Source organism: Notolabrus celidotus, chromosome 15, assembly GCF_009762535.1.
Source record: "Notolabrus celidotus isolate fNotCel1 chromosome 15, fNotCel1.pri, whole genome shotgun sequence".
Classification (NCBI taxonomy): Eukaryota; Metazoa; Chordata; class Actinopteri; order Labriformes; family Labridae; genus Notolabrus; species Notolabrus celidotus.
The window spans coordinates 11,425,872-11,432,766 of NC_048286.1; the positions used below are offsets into that span (position 1 = coordinate 11,425,872).

The window sequence follows — 6,895 nt, forward strand, 5'->3', positions numbered from 1 at the left end:
GCATTAAAATCACTGCATGCATTTCCTATGCTGCGACATGCACAGACATGTGATGTGTGAAAAGGTTCAAATTCACACACATATTAAAAACATCGCTGCAAACTGAAACCCTTAGAAGAACCACTGGAGATTGGCAGCTCTAAAGTACACTGTAATGTTAGTTGTGATACAGAGTTTGTGTTTATTAATATATTTGTTAACAGCTAGACTCCTCCTGTGGCAAAGTGGACTGGTGCATAGATAAGAGACTATAATCTCATAATCAAAGTTATAATTTCAGATAAATAAAGCAAAACAAATAAACATTCAAATCTTGTTGTAGCTTTAGTGAAATGTCATCACAGCACAGAATAATCTACTGCATTCAACATAGCTCACCATATTTCGCCTCTGATTGCGATAGAAGCACTTTAAGTGAAGTGATATGATGAAGCGTTGTCTTAAGGAACAAACTTCTTGCACTGTTGATAGTACGTGCACTTTTGATAATTTGACCTCATGTATAATCCACTGATGCAAACGCTTAGCATTTTGTTCCTCTCATCAAACACATAAGTAATTTTGAGGTACAGCTCAAGAAATCAGAATAATGCATTAAAAAAAGTAATCTAATTGAAAAAAGTCAACTTAAAAATTCTTATATTCATTGCAGTTTAAGTGAAATATCCCAAGCCTTTTTTATTTTAAATTGACAATACCCCACCATCTGGGTCAGGGCCAATCAATCACAGTTATAATGTGGTCAGCAAAACATTTGGTAGATGTTTTGGCGCTGTGGGCAGTTGCTTCGTCCTGGTGTAGTGACCCTTAGTGTAGCTGTGAAGAGCGGAAGCACATTTGCAAGGATTTCCCCTTTCTCAAGGAGAGGATGTAATCAGTGCAGGGCTTCACGTTCTGCCTCCAGTGCCTCATATCTTCCTTGTAAGAATATCTGCTGATCACTGACACTGAAAACAGATACACAAGTCACTGGAAATGAACAGCTGCAGACAAAAATCTCATCATCTGTGTGATGGAGAAATTACACCAAGCTTAAAAAAAGGAAAGCTCTTCATTACATGTTTATGTTTTCCTCATCACAGTAAATAAAACAGATGTGATCTGTTTTTTGTTTGACACTTTAAAAGGTGTAAACGCTCACCTCAGTTGGGTTTCTGTTTTACTGACACCAACACTTCAAAGTTTGTTTCAATTGGACTCTGGAACCAAAGAGAAGTGAGAATACCAATGAAGTTGCTGAATTCAGCAAAGAGTAAAGGCAAAAATTGTATGACAGCAACACCCCGTCTGCTTGGTTCTTTCTCTTCTCTGACTTCAGGTGAGGTACCTGAAGGCAGCATGACCAGCAGCAAAGGACCTACTATTTTGTCTACCGCAAATGAGCTTGTTGCTCAGACGTGTACTCATTCCTGCTTCAATCCACACTCTGCTCCATCTAAACAGATGTTATACAGGGGGAATTTGAATAGTGGATCCAACGGGAATGAACTAGTGAGACAAATCAGGTTGTCACAACACCTTGTTCAGTAGCAGGTAAGATGAGCTCAGTGTATCGTAACATACAACATACAACAGACTTGATCTTCTCAGTATTGTTTCTTTTTCAGTTACCTCTTGCATGTCATTTTTGTAAGTATTCAGTTTACCTTTGTAGTTTGTGGTTCTTCTAGTGTCCCACTGTTCCCCTGTAAAATTCCAATCACACATTACTATTCTGTCAGTATAATCACTGTGACAACTCAATATAATTCAGATACATTTCTCTAGACATAGCTTCTAGAGGGCTGAATTTATAATACTTTTGAAAATCTCTAAAATTAAGCAAACTTACCTTAGCAAAGGAACCACATGCACCTGTCCTCCACCGGCAGTTTGATGCATATCGTGGAAGTCTTTGTCTACTCTGTAACAACATTAGGGAGAAAACAGATAATTTCAGGTCTGTCTGTCAGACACATATGTGACATTTAGACTTGAAGGTGCGGTGTGTAGAATTTAGCAGTGTTTAGGAAATTGACTTTTTAAAAAAGTGAATATAATACTAATTAGTTTACATGGAGTAGCACAGAATGGACATACTGTACACCATGCACGGTTTCTTTATTAAGCCAAAAATGTGCCACATGTGTAAAAGAACAAGAAGAGGGCGGTTGTTATTTCGCCCCCAAAAAACTTGACAAATGGAGGATCATACTTATCATGCATCACATCCGCTTCTATTCCTCGACGGCCACTGTCACTTTACAGACAAGGGGTGAGCACTATAGTTACATGTTCCCATTTCTACACACTGTACCTTTAAAGAAGCCTCTAAGGAAAACAAAATGAGTATTACACCTCATCAGGGGATAGTTGCTCATCTGTCCTCAGTGCGGCTGCATCAGTAGAAGAGAAGGTTGCGATGAGCAGGAAAACCTGCAGACACAACATGAGCAGCAGCATGGTTCTGTCCATGACTGAGGACCTGAAGAGTCTGAAACAAAGACACGTGTCTTTTTAGACTCACTTATACGTGGGTTAAGAGGAGGGAATGAAAGAGGCTTTACAAAAGAGCAAATAACACATAGGATTGAAAGCGGATGGTTTAGAGAGAACAATAATATTGACTCTGAAACATTTCAGGGAAATTCCTGCCCAGGTCAGTAAACACATCGTGTGCCAGCAGCTTGATAGATGAACAGAAAGTATTGATCCCCTGAGAAACTTCAGTTTAACTGATATCATTGCTATAATTAAATCATGTCAAGCCGTAACAGGGGCTCTTATGTGGATGTTAAGGTGCTAAAGATTACATGACATTGAGTAGAAGTAGAGGAAAAGTAAAGCTAACAGCTCCACAATCTGTAAATATTTAATTACCATCCATAAATATGACTTCAGTTAGTCAGTACGACAGAACAAAGGTGATTTCTGCAAAAATTACTTTTGTCATTAAAAGATTTTAAACTTAGTCAAGCTGCAACCTCTGGAGGGGATTAATCAAAAGTGGTACTGCACAGACTTGTAATTATTCATTTTTTCTGCACATAATATTCTTTTTAGATGACTTAATGTAAAATTCTAAAATAAAAAAGTGCTTGTGAGAACAACTGTGAAAAATGCTTCAGAGAGAGAAAAGTTAAACATATTATCATACACGATTCTTTTCCGCCCAATTATGCCAATTATACCAACAGAAGAGAAGTGATGCATCTTAAAAAAGGAGGGAAAGCTGAGTGTTTACGAATAATCACCTGATCACTGCTCTCAAACTCCACTGCTCTGTTCTTTTACCTCTGCTGCATTTCAGTGCAGATGTGTCACAGTTACTGACTCCATCTTGTGGACATGTTGTGCTACTCCACTTTGAATAAAGATTTTATGTGCAGCTCATTAAAACTAAAGCCAAGGATGTGTAATTCCCTCTGAACAATATTAAACTGTAGAAATAACAGTCCAATCAGCAATCATTCTTCATCATCGTCTGACGTTGTGATTAATGCATCTGCCATCTTTACATCAGTGTAGATGGTGGTTAGAAGTCAACAACTTACAGCCAAGACTTTCTTTTCTGGCATTGAGGGGGGAAAAGTGAGTATGATCTAAAGGCCTGTGACTGTCAGGGGCTCTCAGAAATATTGAAGCATTTGTTCCAGTGAAGTGGAGGGGCCAACTGAGATGTTTTTTATGGGGCCCAAATCCTATGGGGGCACTGCAGACTAACAACATGTTTGAAGAAAGCTCTAAATCTTCAGTTTAATGACAATGGATGTAAAAAAAAAAAAAAACCTCTTCATAATGCTCTTGCTCCAGTCTTCTGACCAATCAAAGGGCCTTCACATGGGTGCAGATTAAGCCTAGTGGTTGAATTGTGTGCCCATATAGCAGGTGGCCCTGGCTTATTCAAGCCTGCATCCCATTTTTGGCATGTTATTCCCCCACTTTCTCTCCTGGTTTCCAGCTATATCAACTGTCATATATCCTCTCTAATAAAGGTGTAAAAGCCCCCCCTTCCAAAAGATGCCTTCACATTACATGTCACATTCACCCATTCATAACACATTCATGCACTGATGTCAGAGGCTGCTATGGAAGGAAATGATGTGGTCCGTATCACAGATTGCAAATGCAAGCTTTAAGGATTCTTACTGCTAACGTGATGGAGACATGATGATAGAGATGGAGAAAAATCAGGACGTTGAAGAGGATGATGAAGAACAGGACTGTATGTACACTACGAGTTAGCAATGCTAGCTGGAATTAAGCTAGTCTGCCACCTGCTGTGGCCCTCAAGCTAAGGTTAGATACAGCTAGCAGGTACTGTTTAGTTCTGTTTCCACAGTTGTTTTTGGTGACTTTTCTTGACAGTATTGTAAGTACTGTGTTCTTTGAAACGTTTTGGATTATTTGTTTTCAAAATGATATTATTACAACCGTGCTTATATATATTCAGTAATATACATTTTAATAGCTAATTGGGTTTTTTTTGTCGTCCATCTCTCTTTTTAATTTTCTTCAAAAGAGGAAAACTGTTACAAATCTATTATTTGGGAGGGTACTCTATTCTCAGTGAGCCATCCATAAAGGTAAGAGAATGATAAATATTCTATAACCTGCTTGTGTCATGCTTTAAATTGTCTTTTTCATTCACTGTATACACATCCATACTAGAATATTTCCACCAGTACATCAGCATTTAACACGATAAGAATTTAAATGTCATGTAAACCCTGAGCAAGTTTTCTCTAACCATAGGGCCATAAAGGCATCCTTGTTTAGTATCACAGCTTCATTTCACTTTTTATCTCATTGTCTTCTCCTTGTCTTTAGTCCAAGGGCCTTTCCATCATGTCTGACAGGAATATCAGACACAGAAAACAGCCTTCTCTACTGTTTACTGCCTCGATTAGGCCCAGACTTGCTCGTATAGCTTTGTTTTGACAACAAGTTTGATATAGACATAAACAGTCCCAACAGAAAACGATGTTTACAACAGAAGAAGTGGATCTTAATTCCACAACAGGAGATGGTTAATGTTTTCTCATCAGAGCGATAGCATCTGCATTTTTCCACCAGGCATTTCCTACTATTCAGATTTCAGTTTACATCAGACCACCCAGACTCCCTCTGGGCTGATTTTGTGATTGTAAAAAAAAAAAAAAGGAGTAGACTATAATCCTGTTTTGTTTCAGGGGATTTTAACTGAGGTACAGACAAAGAAAACAAAAAGGTTTGTGCTCTTGAAAGCAAGAATCCAGAAATTCTCGATCGTATCCCTCTATAAACATCACAAAAGTAAGCAGAGGTGATGACTACTGAGATCAGAAGTATACAGACTTTTATATGAACCTTACCTCCAGAGTTGACTTCAGATCTGTGATAACATACTCAAAGGACAGTTTGAAAAGAACACGGCATACAAAGAGTCCATTTTCATCTGAGGTGTCCTCTCGCATTGTTAGCACTGATGGTACCTGCTGGAGAACGACTCCCCTGGCAAAGAAATCAGACAATCCAGGACCCTTACCTTCTGCAGCCAAAGTGAGTAAGGCTCAATTTATATACGTCCTACTTGTCTCTCTAAACTTCTCTGGTCAACAGAAACATAGTCTTTTGTAACAAGAAAAACTTCTAAATGGAACTGTAAGACACGAGTCACTTCATGTTGGCTTTTTATTTAACCACTACAGAGCACACAGAGCTAACTACTGCATGGGGAATGAAGAAAGGTTTCAGTTAACAAAAGATGATCTGCTTTTATCTGTACTTGGAACAGATGAATCAAACGAGTTCCAAAGTTTAAATCAGGGAGTGTAAGAGTTGTGAGTAGGAGGATTTTTATCAAGACTATCAGGGAAGACTAACTATTCCCTTAAACACAATCTCTATCTGTCATTATCTGCTTTTTTTTGTATTGATAATTAAGGAACATTGTGCATCATTGGGACATTATTAAATTATCATAACTTTGTGGTTAATATAATACAATTAATGTTCTTGAAATGCAGGCAGAGATAGAATCTTACATCCACAAACACAGAAGCAGCCACAACAGCATTTTGTCTTTCATCAGTTTCATTAAATCTGGTCACATGTGCAGCATTGTCTCAGAAAGCATTCTCAAGGGCGCGGACTTAGCCAATGGTTAAGTTGGGTGGCCCGGGTTTGAATTCACTCTTTCCCAGTTTCCTACACTATCCACTGTCCTCTCCTCTATAACTTATACAAATAATAAAAAAAGCATTCTGTGATGCAAGACAAGGAGAAGTAGTGAAGTAGAAGCTTGAGAGCTGTAAGCTGCTGTGTCATTTTTCAACCAAACAATGCTTCCTCTAAGGAAGAGAAGAGAGAAGAAGAAACATTTACAAATAAAACAATTTTAAATACATGAGATTAAACCCTCTAGTTCCTGGGGTCTTTATTGTTGATTCTTGCTGAATAACATCACATTGAAATCTGACTTTATTTTGCTCCTTTGAAACTCTTTACCTCAGTCTCATTTCTTTATTTGTCATTAGAAAGAAATAAAGCTGCCAGGAAACCAACATCCAAGAAAACATTACAAATCTTTAGTTATTGTGTGAGAAGTCACTACAGAGCAGTGCAATTTTATTACATCCTCAATTCATTGTGTCAACATGTGGGGAAATAAAAAAGTTGTGTACTACTGTAACTATGTTTACAAAGGTATAGTCAATATTACATCAATGAACAAAAGGAATATAAAGGAATACAATTCTTAAAAAGTGTGATAATATATTATTAATGATAATGATAATTATTATTATTATTATTATTATTATATATATATATATATATATATATATATATATATATATATATTTTTCACTTTACAACGAAACTGAGTAGAGAACTTGTTCCTTGTGTTGTGTTGATCATGATCTTATCTTCCAGC

The 6,895-nt window shown here is 37.4% G+C and overlaps 1 long non-coding RNA gene across 1 annotated transcript; it reads right to left on the reverse strand.

Annotated features, from left to right (window-relative positions):
- Positions 1–672: 672 nt before the first annotated feature.
- On the reverse strand, positions 673–2,471 carry LOC117826786. Its single transcript, XR_004634091.1, has 5 exons — positions 2,338–2,471; positions 1,832–1,903; positions 1,647–1,685; positions 1,142–1,199; positions 673–947 (listed from the first exon to the last, which is right to left on the reverse strand). It is a non-coding gene; the product is annotated as an uncharacterized LOC117826786 (long non-coding RNA).
- Positions 2,472–6,895: the final 4,424 nt, after the last annotated feature.